The sequence below is a fragment of the Tupaia chinensis genome, unplaced genomic scaffold (genome assembly GCF_000334495.1).
Source record: "Tupaia chinensis unplaced genomic scaffold, TupChi_1.0 Scaffold143594_1, whole genome shotgun sequence".
Classification (NCBI taxonomy): domain Eukaryota; kingdom Metazoa; phylum Chordata; class Mammalia; order Scandentia; family Tupaiidae; genus Tupaia; species Tupaia belangeri.
The window spans coordinates 333,650-355,836 of NW_006203440.1; the positions used below are offsets into that span (position 1 = coordinate 333,650).

Consider the following 22,187-nt stretch of genomic DNA (forward strand, 5'->3'; position numbering starts at 1 on the left):
ATGTAATTTCTTGTTCTAGACAAAGACTTTTATAGCATAACAAAATTTGTTCTTTTCTTATGAATTTATACTCTCTAAGTAAAGACCGGAAAATAAAAACTGGGGGAAAGAATAGGCTTTACTAATCAAATGCTGTCTTTTTTCTTTTTTCTTTTTTTAATGAGAAGATTGTTTAATTTTTAACACTAAAGATGAGAGTTGTTCCTTAGCAAATTTGTTTAGAAAGATCATTTTTATGTTTTGAGTTGCCCCATCCTATATATGAAACAAATTTGATTATTGTCATCTTAAGTTTCTTTACTTTGTAGTTGATTTTGTACTTTAAAAAGAAATACCATATTATTTTATGTCTTTAAAAATGTTTAAAATGTGACCTAGCAAACACTGCAAATGGTTTAAAACAAAATAACGTAAAAATATTAGAACTTAAAAGAATTTTTTTTTTTGGAGAGATTTTTACTATAGGGCGCGTGTGCTCACCAGACAGACAGAGAGAGACATAGAGCCAGAAAGCGAGACAACAGCCTCGGGGATGGTCACGCCGCAATCCCTTCTCCTCCATTCTCCTCCTGGGATCTTGGGCACGCACGCACACGTGCCCAGCGTGAGTTTTAAACCCCTGGGTCCGGGACGCAAACCACGGTCGACTATGTGGGAGTCCAGCGACATAGCCATTATGCTAACTGCTGGTTCCCAGAACTTAAAAGAATTCTTCATGTCACAAGTATTTTACTTTGAGGATGTGCCTTTGACTTAATTTGGGACATTTTTAAGATACTTTGTGTTTGTAATAATCTTTAAAGAGCATAGAAATAAAACTTTTGCTTAATTCAAAAAAATTTAAAAAAAGACTTAAAAGTCTCAGGGAGACACAGCGAGATAGAGAGAAATGGAGAGAAGGAGACTGAAGTAGTCTTATCCCCTAAAAATGAATCTGGAGGAAGAAATCTCAGCAGCAAATCTTCATTTTTGGTCAAGGGAAGCAATATTTCAGAGCTCAAGTTTAGTATCCATCTCGGGATCTGTTAAGTGTTCTTTTAAAATTTTTTCCTGAGTCCCTCTATCCCACCCTCAACTGTCCACCCTTTCCTATAGTCTGTGGTATCTACATTTACTGTCTCTGCTATTATTATCTTCTAGTCTTTCAGTTTCTGCTATAAAGACATTTTGTATATATTGAGCAGAGATATATAAACTCTAGCTTTCATAGTCTAGATTGCTGCATTTAGCATTAAATCTTCTATATTCAGGGACCAGCAGGTGGCGTGGTGGTTAAGGTGCTGGACACTCCCACATGGCCAACCACGGTTCAAGTCCTGGACCTGGTGGCTTGCTTTCTCACCCTCCCCCACCTCTGTCTCTCTCTGGTCAAATTAAAATAAATGGATGAATAAATAAAATTAAGGGAACCAGCAGTTAGCCTAATGGCTATGTTGCTGGACTCCCACGTAGTTGACTGCGGTTCGCATCCTGGACCCGGAGGCTTAAAACTCACGCCAGGCGTGTGTGCGTGCATGCCCAAGATCCTGAGAGGAGAATGGAGAAGAGATTGTGGCATGACCATCCCCCCTGGGAGGTGATTTCTCGCTTTCTGTCTCTGTGTCTCTCTCTGTCTGGCGAGTGCACATGCCCTATAGCAAAAACCTCTCCAAAAAGAAAAAGAAAGAAAGAAAATTAAATAAATTCTTAAAAAAAAAAAAGATGCAAGAAAAAAAAAAGAAACACTTCTATATTCATCCACTGTGTTTGAGTGATGGCTGGGTAGTATTCCATGGTATATAAGTGGCATATTTTTTTCACTCCAATTATCACATGTTTCTGGATTGGAAGAATTAATATAATCAAAATGTCAACTTTACCTAAGTTAATTTACAAATTCAATGCAATTCCTATCACATTATCAGAGAAATTCTTGGTTAAAATAAAAAAATCAAAATTTCTATGGAATCATAGAAGGTCCTGTACTGCCAAGGCAATACTTTGTACAAAGAATAAAGTAGGAGGCATCTCACTACTTGACCTCAAGATATATTACAGAGCTGTGATAACCAAAACAACCAGGTACTGGCAGAAATACTCCAGACCAATGGAGCAGAATAGGAAACGCAAACATAAACCCCAAAAACATACAGTCAACTAATCCAGTGGGGAAAAGAAAGTATCTTCAACAAATGGTGCTGGAAGAACTGGATATCCACTTGCAGAAAAACAAAATTTAAAATGGACCAAAGATCTAAACATAAAGATTCAAACTATCAAGCTACTAGTGGAAAACATAGGAGAAACTCTTGAAGACGTTGAAGTAGGCAAAGATTTCTTAAATAAGACCCCTAAAGCACAAGTAATAATCCCCAAAACAGACAAGTAGAACTACATCAGGCTTAAAAGGTTCTGCACAGCAAAGAAAACAATAATCAGAGGGGAGAGACAACCTGCAGAATGGGAGAGAATATATGCAAGCTATGCTTCAGATAAAGGACTAATGAACAGAATATGTAGGGAATTCAAGCAATTTACCTGCAAAAACAAACAAAACAACCCAATTAAAAAGTGGGCAATTGGGAACCAGCAGTTGGCGTAATGGCTATGTCACTGGACTTCCATGTAGTCAACCGCGGTTTGCGTCCTGGACCTGGTGGCTTAAAACTCACGCTGGGCACGTGTGTGTGCATGCCCAAGATCCTGAGAGGAGAATGGAGGAGAAGGGATTGCGGCGTGACCATGCCCCCTGGGGGGATGATTTCTCGCTTTCTGTCTCTATGTCTCTCTCTCTCTCTGTCTGGTGAGCGCATGCGCCGTATAGCGAAAATATCTCAAAAAAAAAAAAAAGTGGGCAATGAGCTGAATAGACAACTTCCCAAGATATATGAGTGGCCAAAAGGCATATGAAAAAAATGTTCATTTCTTATAAGGGAAGTACAAATCAAAACCACAGTGAAATACCATGTTATTCCAGTCAGAATGGCTATGGTAAAAACAAAACAAAACAAAACACAGAACAAGTGCTGGTAAGGTTGTGGTGAAAAGGGAACTGTCCTACACCATTGGTGAGAATGTAAATTACTATAGACACTGTGCAGAATAATAAAACCTACAAATAGAACTCCTATATGACCCAGTAATTCTACTCCTTGGTATTTATCCTAAGAACAAGAAACAGTGAGACACTTGGATATCTGTTTATTGCAGCATTATTTGCACTTGCTAAGACATTAAAACACACTATTTTCAGTGCTAATGTTGGCTTTATACCAAGATCAGTTTCCTGTTTTCATAAAAGCAAACTATCAATATTTAAAAAGAACATACTGTTATTGTCTTATTTTCAATGGAAAGATTTTCATATTTAGCATTTTATTATGATCCAGTGATCTTAAGTAATTTTAAATAAATTTCAACTTAACAACCCATCTGTAACAGGACTTCACTGTGACTAGTATTGTTAAAAAAATATAACTAGGTCACAACTTCAAAATGTAAGAGTGTACTGAGTAAAATTTAAAAATAATTTTCACATGATCCAAAAAATGGTGATTTAAAAATATTATTCATATCCCATTGTACTTAAGATTTTTTTTTTTTTTTTGGAGAGATTTTTCACTATAGGGCATGTGCGCTCGCCAGACAGACAGAGAGAGACATAGAGACAGAAAGCGAGAAATCACCCTCCAGGGGGATGGTCACGCCGCAATCCCTTCTCCTCCATTCTCCTCTCGGGATCTTGGGCATGCACGCACACATGCCCGGCGTGAGTTTTAAGCCACCGGGTCCGGGACGCGAACCGCGGTCGACTACGCGGGAGTCCAGCGACATAGCCATTACGCTAACTGCTGCTTCCCAAGATTCTTTAGAATAAAATTTGTATAGAATTTGAGAGGTAAGCCAGTGGCTGATTTTTATAAATCAGATTTATTCACTGGACTAAATAGTTTCCTTAATATTCATTATCCAAACACACTTAAGTTTTTCATATCTCCAATCCAAATGAAAAATTAATACAACTATATTTTAAAATTTTGTTAAGGACAGCCAGTGGCATGGTGGTTAAAGTGGCTGGATCCCATGAAACCGCAGTTTGAGTCCTTAACCCCAGTGGCTTGAAAAACATGCCAAGTAGTGTTTGTGTGTGCCCAGTATCTCCACAGGAGGGTGGAAGACAAGAGACTGCATGTATGCATGCATGCCCAAATACTGAGAGGAGAATGCAATAAAAGGGACTGTGGTATAGCCATCCCCTCTGGGGGGGTTTCTCTGTGTGTGTGTGTGTGTGTGTGTGTCTCCAACAAGTACGCACTCCCTATAGTAATTTTTTAAATTTAAATTTTATATGTCCATTTCCCTTAATGATTGATCTTTGCATCCTGCAATTTATTCTCATTCCAAAATTAACACCATTACCTACCCATGGTAGGGACGGGATCTGGGGTGGTAGACTCTTTAGTGTTCTCTGACAGTTTCTGAAGGAATAACTGTTTTTTTGTTTTCCTTCTGTTGCCTCGTAAATTTAAACTCCAGGTGAATCCAAGAAATATTAGATTTAGTTTTTTTCTTTTATTATTATTATTTCTTGGTAACCAGAGCTGTCTATTAGGTTTGATGCAGGTCCGAAACCAATAAAGAAGTCAATCTCTCCTAGTGTTTACACTAATTTCTCCTATTCTCTCCTATTCTTTGTTATGGTTGTCCCACAAAAGAAGTAATGTGATAGGTAGTCTTTGTTCACAGCCTTTGGCTGTGGTAGGAAAATGACTATTTCACCATGTAGTGGCTTTGTTGGGCTAAGGATATGATGAAGAAGCTGAGTGTAGATGTGTAAGACAGAAGTTCACAGTCCCCTGGGAACATAACACAGGAGAGATTTTTAACTTGAGATTATGACTGAGTGATTAGCTCAGAATATATGTGTGGAAAAATGAATTATGTGTGTAAGGATAATCCTTTACCAGTCCCTCATCTCTTTCCCCAAAGTGCACATCTCACACTAGAAAAATCCCTTTGTGGGACCAGCAGTTAGTGTAAAGGCTATGTTGCCGAACTCCCATGTAGTCAACCATAGTTCGAGTCCCGGACCCGGTGGCTTAAACTCACGCTGGGTGCATGTGCATGTGTGCCCAAGATCCCAAGAGGAGAAAGGAGAAGGGATTACAGTGTGGCCATCCCCCCTGGGGGGTGATTTCTCACTCTCTGTCTGACTCTCTCTGTCTCTCTGGTGAGTGCACATGCCCTATAGCAAAAACCTCTCAAAAAAAAAAAAATCCCTTTGTGATCAGAAGGTGATGTGGAAGTAAAGGCAGCTGGATCCCACACAGCTGATTGCAGGTTCAAGTCCTGGAATCAGTGCCTTGAGGAACATGCTGGCATATGCATGTGTCCCCAGAATCCTGAGAGGAGAATGCAGTAGAAGGGACTGCGGCATGGCCATCCTCCCCCAGAGGTAACTTCTCACTTCCCCTCTTTTTCTGTCTGCTTCTCTCCATACCCTATAGCATTCATACCCTATAGCAAACTAAATAAAAAGAAAGAAACAAAGAAGTTAAAAAAAACTGGATTTAAGAGAAACAAAAATCCCTGAGTATGGAGTAAGATTTCATTCACAGCTCCTCAGTAATCCCATACGTTTTAACACACATGAGGAAGAAAGATCCCTTATGTCTGTAGTATGCGGTGTAGAAAAATCACAGGGGCCAGTTATTTATCTTCTGAGAGATTTTTACTATAGGACACATGCACTAGCTGGAGAGACAGACAGAAAGTGAGAAATTACCCCCAGAGGGATGACCATTGCCACAATCCCTTCTGCTTTCTCCTCTCGAGATTTTTTTGGATATGCACACGCAAGTACCCAGTGAGTTTTAAGCCACGAGGACCAGAACTTAGACTGCTATTGACTACATGGGATGTAACTATTATGTGATGTAACTATTATGTGATGTAACTATTATGCCATTTGCTGGTCCCAAGGTCAGTTATTTTTTAATCCTAAACAAATTTACAGTGGAAGAAACCATGTAAATATCTGTGTGGGAAAGCATTTAATTGTTTACCTTAGACAACATGAGCAAACTCACAAAAAATAGAAACTATGTAAATACTATTCATGTGAGAAAGCCTTTAGTGAAATCTCTGGCTTCAGACATCACAAGTTAATTCACACTGAATTGAAACCTGTTTGATTTCTGAATAACCATCTCATGTTCAGGCCTCTTTTGAACTATATGACCTTGCATCAGTCTTTGTGTTCCTGTCTATAACCATCCTTTAGTACAATTCATTTTCAGAATAAACCTTGGGTTTGATTTTCCAAGCAAGTCTGGGAAAAACAATATAGTCCCCATTCTACAAGGAAGAAATGGATAATGAAGGGAAGTGAGAAAGCACCCCCAGGGAGGATGGTCATGCCACCATCCCTTCAACTGCATTCTCCTCTCAGGATTCTGGGGACACATGCATATGCCAGCATGTTCCTCAAGGCACTGGTTCCAGGACTTGAACCCGCAGTCGGCCATGGGATCCAGCTGCCTTAACTTCCACATCACCTCCTGATTACAAAGGGATTTTTCTAGTGTGAGATGTGCACGTTGGGGAAGGAAATGAGTGACTGCTAAATGATTATCCTTACACATATAATTCATTTTTCCACACATATATTCTGAGCTAATCACTCAGTCATAATCTGGTAAGAAATGGATATGATAAAATGCTATTAAAATAAATACAACTACTCACAAATATAAGTCAATCAACAAGAATTTATTGAGTACCTATTATGGATAAGGTATTTTATACATAAGATTCAATGATGACTAAAACAGATACAGGACTGGCTCTTTTGTTTATAGTTTGTGGTCTACTGTGGAAGATAAGTATCCATCACATACTTTTAAGAATGATGAATCTAGGGAACCAGCAGTTAGCGTAATGGCTATGTCGCTGGACTCCCATGTAGTCGACCACGGTTCACATCCCGGACCTGGTGGCTTAAAACTCACGCCGGGCGCATGTGCGTGTGTGCCCAAGATCCCGAGAGGAGAATGGAGGAGAAGGGATTGCGGTGTGACCATCCCCTCTGGGGGGGTGATTTCTCGCTTTCTGTCTCTATGTCTCTCTCTGTCTGTCTGGCGAGCGCACGCACCCTATAGCAAAAACCTCTCAAAAAAAAAAAAAAAGAATGATGAATCTATAAAGTAAGGTGTTAGGGTAATCTCATTTTGGGGATGATCAATATTATAAATAGGAATGTCAAGTACAGAATATACCTTTAAAGGACTTAATTACCTGAACCTGGATACATGTAAAATCAAGCATCAATGGGACTGGTTCTCAGGTAGGTGAAAACTGTTAACATTATTTACTAATGCTGAAACCAACTCCTTTAAAATTATTTTACTCATGCAGGCTTTCTGGGCTCCTATTTTTAGGGGGGTTGAGAACAAGTCTTCCAATGATCAGACCTATTCCATTTTGGATACACAGCACTACTAGTTAGGATAGTATTAAAATACTTTCTTACTACTCAGGCACAGAGAATGAATGGTCAGTCTTGGGCACTAGTCCATCAGAACAGACCAGGTGGACACTAGCCTGGCCTTCCACAGTCCACTCAGGATAGGATTTACCACCACTAGCTTCTCAGATTTTTATGCATATCTGTTAATTCCACTGACTGGACAATGCGGATGCTGGGTCCTCAGTCTTTGCTTTTTCCTTATCTCTCTCTCTCTGATGTTGCTGAACCTGAGTTGGCCTTCCAGCTCTGTCAACTCAAAATCATGTTACTACTATTTTTCAAGACCTACACTGATTAGAAATCTGAATTTCTCAGCCAGACTCTTATATTGGTATCTACTTCTTCAATCATTGGTCCTGAGGTCACTCCATCCTCTTAATTATTTGTTATGTTCCTGGGTGCAACCCCTATGTGGTCCTTCAAGAGTGTGCATGTCCTCCTTTGACAGGATGTGAATCTATGTGCTTAATAACTTTCTGTAGATATCCCCTGACAAGTGTTTGGTGTCTTCTGTTGAGCCACCTCCATAACCACTGGACAGAAAAGCCAGGTAAAAGGCATGTATGGCTTTAAGCTTTCCAGAAGTCTTTACTTTGGTAGCAGAACCCAAATGTTCCCTTGGACAATTACATGTCTCCTGTATCACTCCATGTGGCTCCAGGGTGAAAATTCAGGCCCAGACTCAAAACACGATATCAAAGGGACACCCAGCAGCTAAATACAACACATGGTGATACTAAACACAAGTGTTAGGAACTGAATGTTTCTAATTCTGCCTGAACTCATATGTTGAAATCCTAACACCCAAGGTGATGGTGTTAGTAGGTGAGGCTTTTCGGAGGTGATTAGGTAAGGAGGGTAGAGTCCTCATGAATGGGATTAGTATTCTTTTTTTTTTTTTTTTTGGAGAGGTTTTTGCTATAGGGCGCGTGCGCCCGCCAGACAGACAGAGAGAGATATAGAGACAGAAAGTGAAAAATCACCCCCCAGGGGGGATGGTCACGCCACAATCCCTTCTCCTCCATTCTCCTCTCGGGATCTTGGGCACGCTCCCACACGCGCCTGGTGTGAGTTTTAAGCCACCAGGTCCGGGACGCGAACCATGGTCGACTACATGGGAGTCCAGCGACATAGCCATTATGCTAACTGCTGGTTCCCAGTGGGATTAGTATGCTTAAAGAAAAGACACAGAGCTTGTTTCTTTTGTTTCTTCTTCACCAAGTGAGGATACAATGAGTAGAGAGCAAATCTATAGAAATCCTTCCTTTGCAAAATAAAGTGAACAGGAAGTAATTAACGCTGTCTGTGATTTGTTGTTGGGTAGGTTTTCAGTTTGATAAACTTACGGAATGGCACACAGGTGTAGTCTGCTGCACAGAACTTCCCTAAACCTCCAAGGGAGTCTAGGCTGGCTATCAAATTCAGTAGGGAAAATAAACTTCACTTGCTGAAGAACACCAAGAAACCCCACAAACACACCTGCCACTAAGAGTCAGCCTTCAAGCCCTTCACTAGGATTTATTTGGGAATTTGGGGGCATTGCACCAGCAATCCTAGTATGCTCACATTTCAAATGGTAAACTGAATGTCACTTAGGCTACCTAATTGGACTTCCAGAGGCAAAGGTGGAATATGAACTCACACCCAGACCTCCTATACTCACGCGCTCAGCAGCTAGTTCATTGTCCTCTCCCCCCCCCCCCCCCCCATCTTCCGTCCTGGCCTTCTTGCAAGCAACCACCTCGTATGCGAGGCTTTTGGAAACTGATTTTGCACGTGAGGACGCGCACCCGGGCTACAGCAGCACAGTCTCTGACAAACCACTCATTAACTTCAGGGTCCAAGTGGATCCGGATCTGTGGATCCCAAAGTTAAGGTCTTTCTCCCAGATGCCGCCGGGTCCACGGCTCGTACCTGCAGCTCACTTCTGCCCGCCCGAGATCCACCTGCGTTTCTGCTCCCAAACCAGTCCGGCTCCCCAAAGTCCCCCGAAGTCAGGGTGCTCGTTTTTCACCGTACACCAACATTCAGGGACAAAGACTAAGCAGGATTCGGAACAGCGTCTGAAAAAGTGCAGAAAAAGCCACTTCCGACTCAAGATGGCGGCAGAGGGCGGGGCGGCACATGCGCAGAAGGAACACAGGAAACGATCCCCCATTGTCCTGTAGGGAGGTCACGTAAGAGCAAGACTGGACTTCATTTCCCACAAGCCTCTGCGCCAATCCCCTGGTAACCAACGTCAAAAGTTTCCTTTGTTTGCCAGGAAGCAGTCCCGCTGCCTGTGGGCCAGGGCCTGATGGGTAAGTGCGGTTTTCTGCCCATGTGACAGCTCTGGAGCAGTCCGCTCTTTTATTAAATCCTGGTTTGACGACTGGACACATTGTGGGACGAATGTGGTGGATTTAGGCCAACTAATCGATGATATGTAATGATTAGTTTTCATTTTATTTTGGTTAAATGTTTTGCAGTTGTAGGACCCATGACTATTCTCCAAAAGCATTCTAAAAAGCATGAAAAAATCATGTCTCTATTTTACTTGTTAAACTTGGTAACAAACAAGAAGCTAATATGTTAACTAATAAGTTTGCAGTCATTGAAAAGATGTTTCTTCTCACTCACTGAAGTATATTGTACATTTTCCCTGGATTATGTACTTTGGATAAACTGCTGTGTATATGTGAATGAAATAGCAGGGTCATAGGGCAATAGCACTTTATAATCCTTCTTCCATTTTACAGTTATTTGGCTAGAAACTCCTAAGTTCCATTCATCCATCTATCACTAAAATCTTTAGTTTTGAGGAGTTGTTTTTTAGTTTTGTTTTGTCCTGTTTCCATGTGAGATGTACTTCATCTTTGCCTTTGCTATCTTGGTTTCTGCCACAACAGGTTTCACAGAGGGGTTTCTCAGAGCTTCCACTCCTCTTCAAGCAGAGACTCTGGTCATTTAAGTTGATATTGGTTTGAATGTAGGATGGCAGGTGGAGTGAAGTTTGGGGTGGGTGGATGGAGAATGTGAGAGGCTTGATATTTGCCTAAGACTTATCCTTGGTTTATTCTTTTCCTTTTCCTTTCCTTTCCTTTCCTTTCCTTTCCTTTCCTTTCCTTTCCTTTCCTTTCCTTTCCTTTCCTTTCCTTTCCTTTCCTTTCCTTTCCTTTCCTTTCCTTTCCTTTCCTTTCCTTTCCTTTCCTTTCCTTTCCTTTCCTTTCCTTTCCTTTCCTTTCCTTTCCTTTCCTTTCCTTTCCTTTCCTTTCCTTTCCTTTCCTTTCCTTTCCTTTCTTTCTTTTTTATTTTTTGAAGAGTTTTTTTTTTTTTTTTACTATAGGGCTCATGCACTCACCAGACAGAGAGAGACAGAGATAGAAAGTGAGAAATAACTCCCCAGGGAGGATGGCCACACTGCAATCCCTTCTCCATTTTCCTCTCGGGATCTTGGGCACATGTGCACATGCGCCTGGTGTGAGTTTTAAGCCACCGGGTCCGAGACGTGAACCGCAGTCATCTACATGGGAGTCCAGCGACATAGCCATTACGCTAACTGCTGGTCCCTGTACCTTCATTTTTCTAACTTATACTTTGCCTTATTTACATTCTTTGATCTCTGATCTAACTATTCTGTTCCTTAGTGATGTTTGCCTGCAGATTCAGGGAACTCATTCTTGGTCTTCCAAGAGTCCTGTTGCCTCACACTTTGGAATTCCTAGTCTCCCTTACTTAGACCTCTGAATCCTAGATTTCTCTCTCTCAAACTCTTATTGATGGGCTATCTGGGGATCCTTTAAATATATATATATAGTACTGTCTCTATGTGTGTGTGTATATATACATATACATATATATATAATTTGCATTGGTTGAGTGGAGGGAATCTGCTTGATATATCTGATCGATCTCTAGGATAGGGATTGTCATTCTTTTTTTGTCATGATCTCAGTCTTCTATCCATAGAAATGGAAACAGTAATATACATTTGGATGTGTAGACCTCATACTATGCTCATATCGAAAAATACATAGTCTAAGAATGCAGTCTTTTTCCTGCTTCTCTGAAGGTAAAATAGCCAAGAAGAGGAGGCTCAGGGATGATACTGAGATATTTCCAACACTAGCCTTGTATAGCTTAGTGTTCAAATGTATTCATTTTTTAGTTGCCAGAGGGTGATGAAATACAGGATGAAAATATGAGATACAGAATGAAGAATGGCACTTTGATATCCTGTAGGAAATGGTGAATGTGAGCATCTTAGCAATAGGAGGGGTTCTGGCTAGTACTGTCCTTGAGTATAACGATTTTGGAAGCCTCTAGCAAGCCTCTAGCTTATGCTTCTGAACCATCTACTTTATACCTTATAATGAATACCTGAGTTGTGTAGAGATGTGAGCTGCTGCACCTGTTGACTACAAGTACTCTGTGTGGTTTATTTATTTTTTTCTTTCTTTTTTTGGGAGGAAGAGGTTTTTTTGCTATAGGGTACATGCGCTCACCAGACAGGCAGAAAGAGACAGAGAGACAGAAAGTAAGAAATCACTCCCCAGGAAGGGGGTCCATGCTGCAATACCTTCTCCTCCATTCTCCTCTTGGGATCTTCGGCATGCACGCACACACGCCCGGCATGAGTTTAAGCCACCGGGTCCAGGACTCGAACTGCGGTCGACTACATGAGAGTCCAACAACATAGCCATTATGCTAACTGCTGGTCCCTGTGTGGCTTGTTTAGTTTTACAAAATGCCAAGCATAGTTTCTAATTTCTTTACTTTTTTTTTTGTTGGCATCTCCCCCGGGCTTGAGTCTGGCTGAATCATGATCAGAGGGCTGCTGTTGAGGAAGAGAAAGAGGACAAGAAAGAGAAAGCCCTCCATCTTGCCAGGACCAGGGAATTGGAAAGAATGAGACAAAGGGATAGAGTAGAAATGAACACAGACAGCCTGCTTAGGTAGCCCAAGCAACTTATGCCACCCAGAGGAACTAAACTGGATGTCTTTATTTATAATACAAGGAGACATTACACATGTATGTTTCGTGACACTTCATAGATTGGTTGCCAGGTTACAGACAATAAGAAGCAATTAACAAATCTATGAGGGCTTAGTCATACCAGGCCAGGTGTATCCCTTGGTAATAATCCCATCAAGAGAAAATCTCATCTTCTTTTCTAATGCAGAGAACTAGCTGTTAAGTGTGGGGAAGGAGCTAAAGAACTTCTCTATAAGGAGTGCACCACCACACCCAGAGAAGGCTAAAGAACCTTTCAGATGCAGAGCAGGGATTGGATTTTACTAATTGGGGTCAAGATGTTTCTCTTGAAGTCCATCAGATGTGTATGTTGAATGCCCCCTAGTAATTTCCACCCTTGCTCTGTCTGCAGCCAAGGTCAGGGAAAGACAAGTTACAAGGTTCTGCCAAACCCCAAAAGAGCAGGTGGTGTTTGCTCAGAGCATGTCCCCACACCTCAGATTCTCTCTCTTAAATGTGTCCCCACATTTTTTAAACAGAGCTTTTCTTGGCTATAGGGTGTGTGTGTTTGCTGGAAAGACAAGAGAGACAGAAAGCAAGAAATCACCCCCCCCCCCAAGGGGGTTGGCCGTGCTGCAATTCTTTCTCCTCTGTTCTCAAGATTTTTGAGCACACGTGTATGCACACAAACCCATCATGAATTTCAAGCCACCGGGTCTGGGACTCAAACTGCAGTCAACTACTGGGGAGTCCAGTGATGTAACCGTTACACCACTTGCTGGTCCAAAATGTCTTTACTGTTTTAATAAATTCCAGGCACTTGTACATATCGATATATGCTAATTATGGGGCCCTTTACATATCATCAAATTGGCTCTTTCAACACTGCTAACTAACCACATCACAGAGGGGGGAATTCAGATTCACATAGGGAAACATCTACTTGAACTTCATTGGCTATTATAGGCAATATAGAAGTCTAGTGCTGTTTTGAAGGCAGTTAGATGTGTTTTTTTTTTTGAGAGAGATTTTCACTGTAGGGCGCGTGCGCTCGCCAGACAGAGAGAGACATAGAGACAGAAAGCGAGAAATCACCCCCCAGGGGGGATGGTCACGCTGCAATCCCTTTTCCTCCATTCTCCTCTCGGGATCTTGGGCACACACGCACATGCGCCCGGCGTGAGTTTTAAGCCACCGGGTCTGGGACACGAACCGTGGTCGACTACGTGGGAATCCAGCGACATAGCCATTATGCTAACTGCTGGTTCCCAGAAGGCAGTTAGATGTGTTTTGATGGAATTTTGGGGAGTTCTCATCATACATCATACTCAGACCATACCTATTGCTTACCTGTAGATTTACTTGAAATTGACTTGGAGGATATTTTAATTATGTGCACTGATGCTCAAAAATTAGGATCAGCAGTCTGGGGACCAGCAGTTAGTGTAATGGCTATGTTGCTGGACTCCCATGCAGCTGACTGCAGTTCGAGTCCCGGATCTGGTGGTTTAAACTCACGCTGGGTGTGTGTGTGTGTGTGCATGCCCAAGATCCCAAGAAGAGAATGGAGGAGAGGGGATTGTGGTGTGGCCATCCTCCTGGGGGGATATTTTCTCGCTTTCTGTCTTTATCTTTCTGGCAAGCACACACCCTATAGCAAAAAAACTCTCAAAAAAACAAACAAAAAACAGCAGTCTGAAAGCAAAAACTAGCACTTTTTTTTTGAGAAATGTCAAGTTTCTTTAACGCACCATGTGATATTACTCTATAGTGAAGTTGCTTACTCTGTGCAAATGTCCTCCTTCTCTTTGAGTGTATGTGAGGGTGGCATACTCAACAGAAATATTTGACTGCAGCCATGAACAGAATTTTAACTGACACCATTGTGTCAACCATCCTCCCCCATACACTGGCAGGGATGACCCTGGCTGAACCTGAAGCTCCTGATGTTTTAGGAATGACATTCACAGATGTATCTCTGGACAATACCCAGAAGAATGGATCCTACTATTTAGATAAAGGCCTTAGAATGCTGTTTGGAGATGTCATGCTGTGGGAACTAACTAAATAAAATAGTAAGAAGCACATACAATTACATTTAATAGTCAAGGAAAAAAAACCATCATTTTAATATGAAAAGCAATTCAATGTCAGTGGTGGTAATAAGGAAACAATTTCCAATATCAACCTGATATATTTTTTCATCAGATCGTAGGTTATAAAGGTTATTGGTATTGTCCTGGTAATTAAGTTGAACCAAATACTTTCATTGGCTATTACAGGCAACATAAATGGCCAGTGCTGTTTGAAGGCAGTTATATGTGTTTTGATGGAATTTTGGGGAACACTTATTTTACTTTAAAACGTATTCTTGTATATAGGATTATGGCATTTGGAAGTATCTGATAAAAATCACTTCTAAATGCCTCTGCTCATATATTGTCAGATGTACAGGTAATCATACAACAAAGAAACAAAGGGATTTGGCTTCAGAAGAATGCACAATAAGTTACAATCCCATTGGCCACAATCAAATTTCAACAAATCTTACACAGAGGGGGTGTGGAAAAGAAGCAAATCAGGGTGACCAGAGAGGAAATAGCAGGGAACTAGGGAAGAGACAGTCACCAGATATTGTTGATTTCTTTTTATTTTTCTACTCTCTCTAGGAATTTCCTGGAAAATTTTACAGTAAACTCCTCCTCTGCTGCTCTTCTTGCCTTCACATAAGAAGTGTGTTAAGTAGATAGGCCTAATTCCTCTTTCCAACAGTATAAACATTTCTGAGGCATGGTTCCTGTAGTGTTTTACTGTGAGGTGAGTACTGAAGTCATGTGAACTTTGCAAGATTGGCTCTTCCCTCATCTCAAATCCATCTACCCAACTGCACTCATCCTCCAGGTATTCCTATTATATTCATTCATTTAGAATGCCTTTGTTTTCTGCATATCATATAAAAATTTCCAAGAAATGCCCTGCTCTCTCCCTCCTTGTGAATGAATGAGTACAGTTAGCTCCTTCATGTGGACCCCTGGAACACATGGAGCTCTTATCTCTTTGCACTCAATTTCTATTTGTCTGAAGATGGCTGAGAACATCTTGTAGAGGTGGAGAGACATCATCTCCCTAGTTTTCAGTGGCCAAGGGATGGTTCCAACATTTCCTGTTACTTACCTTTGTCAGTTTTCATGCTCAATCTTTTAATTGGAAGCTATGTTCCAGGACTTACAGGGGTTCCTTTGTTTCATATTCTCCTTATATGAGCACCTCTTGCTTCTTTTTATGCACCTGAAGGCCCTATGGTCCTTACACTTCACCTGTTAAATCAGTGAGAATGACACTATAACCTGTTTAAGGTCTAAGAAGATGGATCAGACTGAGGGAATACTTCAAGATAAAGTGTGCATTGTATATGTGACACAAAGTTCATGGTACTGCAAGACACAAAAGGACCTAAACACAAATTTAAAGAATTCAGCTAGGATTAAGGTGAATAGTTCATCTGTTATGGAGAAGAAAGCATAAACAATGGATGTCAGAGCATGAACACTTTTAAATTTCACAGGTGAAAATATCATAAATGTGTTTCATTTGCAAAATTGTATGCAAAACATGAGTTTTACAGTGAAATATGATTATGTGGAAATCCAGTAGTCATGGCAAAAGTGTGAATTTTTTTCCATTTTGAAGTAAATTCGTCTATTAACACACATTGGGACTTGGTCATAAACAAAAAACTTCTAAAAGGTCTTTGTGTCTCAAGGCAAATGAACATTTATCACATGATTTTTTGACCTCAAATCCCTGTCAGGTCTACTACCCTGATGAACTAGAGGAAACTTTGTAGACCCTATAATACCTCTTCTTTTTCAGATTCTCAAAGCTCATTGTGACTTGTCTCTCTGATGCTATACTGTGAAGTCCCTGTGCTGTGTGAGGGTACTGCAATACTGAGTGGATTCCATCATTCCTATTCAAACTTCTTTGTCATATAAGGTCAGCTAATTTGCCTACATAAACTCAACCTAACATTACATAATATACATCAGACAATGTACCACAAAACATAGCTCTTCTCCTTTGTCTTATAGAGGAACTTAAGTTCCAAAATATATACAAAACTTTCTTCCATCTCCAACTGTTTCTGATTCTTCCCAGCTTTATGCAAAGCAGCCTCATTCATACATTCTTCACCAGCTACAACCAAGTGGTGTTTTGTCTTCCATTGTACCTCTAAAGATGAAAGGTTCTGATCCCAAGTCTTCACGTGTTCCAAAGTTCCAAAAAACAGCAAAATATGCCATGCCCAACACTTAAAATAACACAGCAAAATAAGAATAAATGTGACCATTGAAACAACTTTGGTTTAAGTCCCATTTGTCTTATGAGTATTTCTCCAACAACAGTTTTCTTTCCAAAACCAAATACATTTGATCTAAACCTATATCACCAACCACTGACCATTAAAGACACTTACTTGGGAGGAAAAAAATACAAAAGCAAAATAGAAAAAATGACAAGCTGTTTCAGTTTCCTCAAGATGTCAGTCCATCCTTACCAGTTGGCAAGAGTCCTTCAGCAGTGAACCACGGATCTTCCATCAAGACTACTCACTTCTCTTTATTTGCCAAATGAACTTGAGCAACATCTCAGTCATTTTGGCAATCTCCTAAGCCTTCTCCTCTGCTATCTCATACAACTCCGACACTCTCATCAGCTTCCCCTTTTGGATGCTGAACATGATTGAAGGGATTCCCCTTCAAGGCCTCCACCTGGGCATTTATTTGAATTGGCATATTGTTCATCTCCCATAATTTGCTCCTGGTCCTCAACTATGATCTTCCATTCTCCTGTGTAGGAGGCAATATTCTCCCTCATCTCGTTGATGACTGGCAGTAGAAACTGCCTGAACTCTTCTTTAGCTCCCAGCACTTCTTCCTTCTCTGGTGCTTCCACCTCGTTGATGTCCAATGGTCACATTTTTTCTGCCACTTCTTCAAAATTACAGTATTGATTTCTCCCTTACTCATACCCCTTGGGACAGTTGATTAACAGTTACTGCTGGAGCCAAAGCGACCAACGCTCCTTGTCAAGAGTAGTCTTCAATTAAATTTAATTTTTTCTCTCTTTTAATTTAAAGCCTCTTGCTTGAAACTGCTGTGGGAAGACCAGGCTCACAGGAGCACAGCTGATATGCCAACAAAATAAACTCCACGAACTATTTTTTTTCATTGAGCATGAGAGAAAGAGTTGACAGGCGACTTAAAATGATTGCCAGGCATTTTTGAAAATAACCAAAATGACCTCAGATGCAATGCCATCCTCACTATGTTTCTTTCCTAGTGGAGTTGTTTATTTTAGGAAATCAGGAATTCTAACTAGAAGTGCCTCCGTCTGCAGGGTAAGTATTCCACCCAAATATACAATTCATTTGTGAATGGGGTGGCCATAAAAGTATTTAGTATTATACTGTTAACAGATGGGAAAGTGTGGAGCTGCGTTGTGAAGCCCTTGGTTCTTTGGGTCCAGATCACTAAAATTAGAGATCTGTCCCTAGGCGCAAAATGAAACCGCAAACATGAATGAAGTAGGTAGAAAAGAAGGTTTAATAAAAAGAGAGGAAAGGAAAGAAAGGAAGTATACCCAAAAAGGTTCTTGGGTGGGCAGATTGCCAAGTGGCAACCATGCTTAGTACTAGTTAACTGTTATTTTTATTACTAGAGATCATGAATATTCATTAGCGGGGAGGCCCGTTTATGCTGCCTATATCCTTCCTTTGAATTTGAATCCTCACGTTCTTTCTTGCACCTGCGTACCTTCCTCACAAATAAAGAATGAGGAACTTGATCACCTAATCACACACGCCCATTGTGAGCCAGGTTGTCTCAATTAGACTGCCCAATTAGTCCATCGCCCTAATGAGAATTAGGGCATCGACCAAAACGCTTGCTTAAGTCTTTTTGATAAGAGAAAAATCTATGAATCATCCCTCTGTGCTTCTCTCAGACCCTAAGGAAGGAAGATGGCAAAATGCCTCGCCCTCCTGGCACCTGGAGCTAGATGAGCCTTTCACTTTTCTTTTAGGGCTGCCCTCTCACGACTAACTGCCTATCACAATACCATGTAATTTAACTTTTTTACACAAAGATAAAGTTTAAATTGTCTTCCTACTTTCTTTTTGGCAATTAAATTCTCCCCATGTTCTTGAAAGTACAATGTGGCTAGTGTCCTATCACTATCCTAATACATTCCAGTTACATTTTATTTAATTTATATATATATATATGTGTGTGTGTGTGTGTGTGTGTGTATAGTAGTTTTCATATTCATTTATCTTCTATTTTATTTTCAAGTCAGTTTTCCTCCAGGTTCCTCCAAATTATGTCTATAGATTCCAATTATTTATGGTTCTCCCTTGTATTTCCCAAACCTAGAATGTGTCCTGATACATAGAATGGAATCACATATATATATATTTCTTTTTAAAATTTTTTTAGAGAGAGATTTTTGCTATAGGGCACTTGCATTCACCAGAAAGAGACAGAAAGCAAGAGATCACCCCCCTCGCCCCACCCCACCCCCCCAGGGAGGATGGCCACAATCCTTTCTCTTCCATTCTCCTCTTGGGATCTTTGGCATGCACGCACATGCACCCAGCATGAGTTTTAAGCCATTGAATCTGGGACTTGAACTGAGGCTGACTACATAGGAGTCCAGTGATATAACCATTATATCATCTGCTGGTCCCAGAATCAGATATATTTAGAAAAGAGTAAGGAACAGAATGAATTCTAATTTCCCTTCAAACTGGCCTTTCTTATTTGCTCTCTTTGTGTCAAAATTTTAGTTTTGGGGAACCAGCAGTTAGCGTAATGGCTATGTCGCTGGACTCCCACGTAGTCGACCGCAGTTCATGTCCTGGACCTGGTGGCTTACAACTCACGCCGGGCGCATGTGCGTGCGTGCCCAAGATCCCGAGAGGAGAATGGAGGAGAAGGGATTGCGGCGTGACCATCCCCCCTGGGGGGTGATTTCTCGCTTTCTGTCTCTACGGCTCTCTCTGTCTGGTGAGCGCACGCGCCCTATAGCGAAAAACTCTCCCCCCCAAAAAAATTTAGTTTTGTAGTTGTCTGGAGAATCCATTCAAATTGAAAAGTGTGTCCTCCACTGAATAACCTTGGTTAGATAACTGAAATCAGGGTGTGTCCCATGGGATGGGATTAGGTTCCTGATTAAGTTTATTAACTATTTCTCCCCCCTCCCTATAAAAGGAAAGTCAAACAGAGGATGTATTTTACCATTGGGAGACATTGACCAGTTGAGGACGTTGGGAGAGGAGCAACTTACATCTTGTCTGTAGAACCTGCCTCAGAATCTAGCTGGCTTCACCGTCTTCTCCAGCTTTTGGCCTTTGGTGAGTTCTCTGAACAATAATGTCTGAGCAGGCCTCATTCCTCTACAATTATGTAAATCCTGTCTATCCTGAGACTTTTGTCATATCAGAGCAACATCTTACAATCTTTGAATTTTATCGTATCAACATTTACTTCACATTCATTTCCTAATTTTGACTATTAGTCACTTTTGCCATTTTTATCTTGAATCTTTTTAAATTATTTTAACTGTTTCCTCTACAATTCTATTAATAGATCTGTGCTAATATAGTAACACTATTATATGTGGCAGTATAATTTGCATTAAAATTATTTAACTAAACTTCAGATCCTGAAGTATGTCTATATCTAGCTTCACTTCAAATGATTTTTTACTACATATATCCAGTAGCTACTATATTGAACAATGCAGATATAGGACATTTCTTTAATCGCAGAAAGTTCTGTTAGACGTGGTGATCAATATCTTATCATTTTTATTCTATTTCTGTCCTATACATTATGCTTCTGTATTAATCTTTTTATGTGTATTGTCATGTGATTTTTTTAAAAAAATATTTAACTCAATTGTGATAGATACTTGTATAATTTCTTTTAATCTTTTTTTTTTAACAAAATTAATGTACATTGGGGGAATAATTTTCATCCTATAGTGTTCCATTAGTACTTTTATCTGATGAATTCAAGAATTAGCACTGATTTTCATAATATATATTTCAAAAAAATTTTTGTGAGGCTATCCAATACAGATTTTCTACCTTATTTTGTCAATGGGAATAACCAATTCTGCTAATAATAATAATAATCAATGTGATTTCTGTCCTTTTTTTTGAAAGAGATTTTTGCTATAGGGCATATGCGCTCACTGGAATGACAGAGAGCAAGAAATTACCCCTTCCTGGGAGGGTGGGGGTAATGGCCACGCCTCAATCCCTACTCCTCCATTCTCCTCTCGGGATCTTGGGAATGCACACACATGTGCCCAGTGTGAATTTAAGTCATCAGATCCAAGACTAAAACTGCAGTCAATTATGTGGGAGTCCAGTGACCTAACCATTATGCCATCTGCTGGTCCAAGTGCAGTTTCTCTCTCTCTTGCTCTTTTTTTTTTTTTAATAATTATCTTTATTTAACTTTATTTATTTAAATTTGACCAGAGGGGGACAGAGCGAGAGAGAGAGAGAAAGTGAGAAAGAGTCTGGGACATGAATCGTGGTTAGCTACATGGGAGTCCAGCACCTTTAACTACCATGACAATGGCCACCTGTTGGCCCTGCCAATGTGGTTTATTTCTAAGCAGAATATGAGTGACCTAAAACAGGAAAAGAGTCAGGCTTCCGTCCTCAATTATTTATTTTTTTTGAGAGGTTTTTGCTGTAGGGTGCATGTGCTTGTCAGACAGACAGAGACAGAGAGACAGAAAGTGAGAAATCACCCTCCAGAGGGGATGGCCATACCGCAATCCCTTCTCCTCCGTTCTCCTCTTGGGATCTTGGGCACGCATGTGCACACGCCCGGTGTGAGTTTAAGCCACCGGGTCGAGGACTTGAACCATGGTCAACTACATGGGAGTTCAGCGACAGCCATTACACTAACTGCTGATCCCAGATTAGTTTATTTTTAACACCCATCATGCCATGAATTCATAAATAGGTTCCAGTAGCTCAGGCTCCTTTCAATTGGTTCTCACAAAGTGTGCTTCTCTGGGTGGAGCAGGCTGGTGCTTTAGTTGAACCCAGGCACCTTTCTCTTTGGCTTCCTTCTTTTTTATTTATTTTTTTGGTCATTTTCATTCACACATTTTAGGAAACTATCGCTGCTCTTAGAATGTTTAATGTGCTCAATCGGGACCAGCAGATAGTATAATGGCTATGTCACTGGACTCTTACGTAGTTGACTGCAGTTCAAGTCCTGGATCTGGTGGCTTAAACTCACTCCAGGCATATGTGCGTGTTTGCCCAAGATCCTGAGAGGAGAATGGAGGAGAAGGGATTGCAGCGTGGCCATCGCCCCTGGGGAGGGTGTGATTTTTTTTTTTTTGGGGGGGGGAGAAGTTTTTGCTAACTGCTGGTTCCCGGCTGTGCCTATTAGAACACACTGCATTTTTCTGTTTCTTGTGCGATGGCTCACTTCAAGTGAAGCTATGAGGCCTCATGTTACGTGGTTCTAGAAATTATGTACAAGACTGGAGTCTCATGGCTTCTTTCTCCATCCAGTTTTCCCTGTTCAGTGCCTGGACAATCTGTGAATGAAACACCAGAAGACAGTGGGAAACTGAGTTACTGGCAATGGATCCACTGGTGAGTAGGGAATGTCTTTTTCTACAGAAACT

General features: G+C 40.7%; 3 long non-coding RNA genes and 1 pseudogene across 4 annotated transcripts in view; 2 read left to right on the top strand and 2 right to left on the bottom strand.

Moving 5' to 3' along the window:
- Positions 1-9,600, bottom strand: part of LOC102500000 (uncharacterized) — a 29,435-nt gene extending 19,835 nt beyond the window's left edge. For both annotated transcript variants that reach the window (XR_336814.3, XR_001369469.2), the window contains exon 1: positions 9,422-9,600. This is a non-coding gene — a long non-coding RNA (uncharacterized LOC102500000). The remainder of the gene's footprint in view (positions 1-9,421) is intronic.
- A 169-nt stretch (positions 9,601-9,769) lies between these two features.
- LOC102500683 (uncharacterized) lies at positions 9,770-17,733 on the top strand. Its single transcript, XR_336815.1, has 4 exons — positions 9,770-9,807; positions 15,131-15,278; positions 16,335-16,457; positions 17,602-17,733. It is a non-coding gene; the product is annotated as an uncharacterized LOC102500683 (long non-coding RNA).
- LOC102500279 (MORF4 family-associated protein 1-like 1) lies at positions 16,707-17,441 on the bottom strand (annotated as a pseudogene).
- A 94-nt stretch (positions 17,734-17,827) lies between the features above and the next one.
- Positions 17,828-22,154, top strand: LOC114005253 (uncharacterized). Its single transcript, XR_003547132.1, has 3 exons — positions 17,828-17,862; positions 19,733-19,875; positions 22,072-22,154. It is a non-coding gene; the product is annotated as an uncharacterized LOC114005253 (long non-coding RNA).
- Positions 22,155-22,187: the final 33 nt, after the last annotated feature.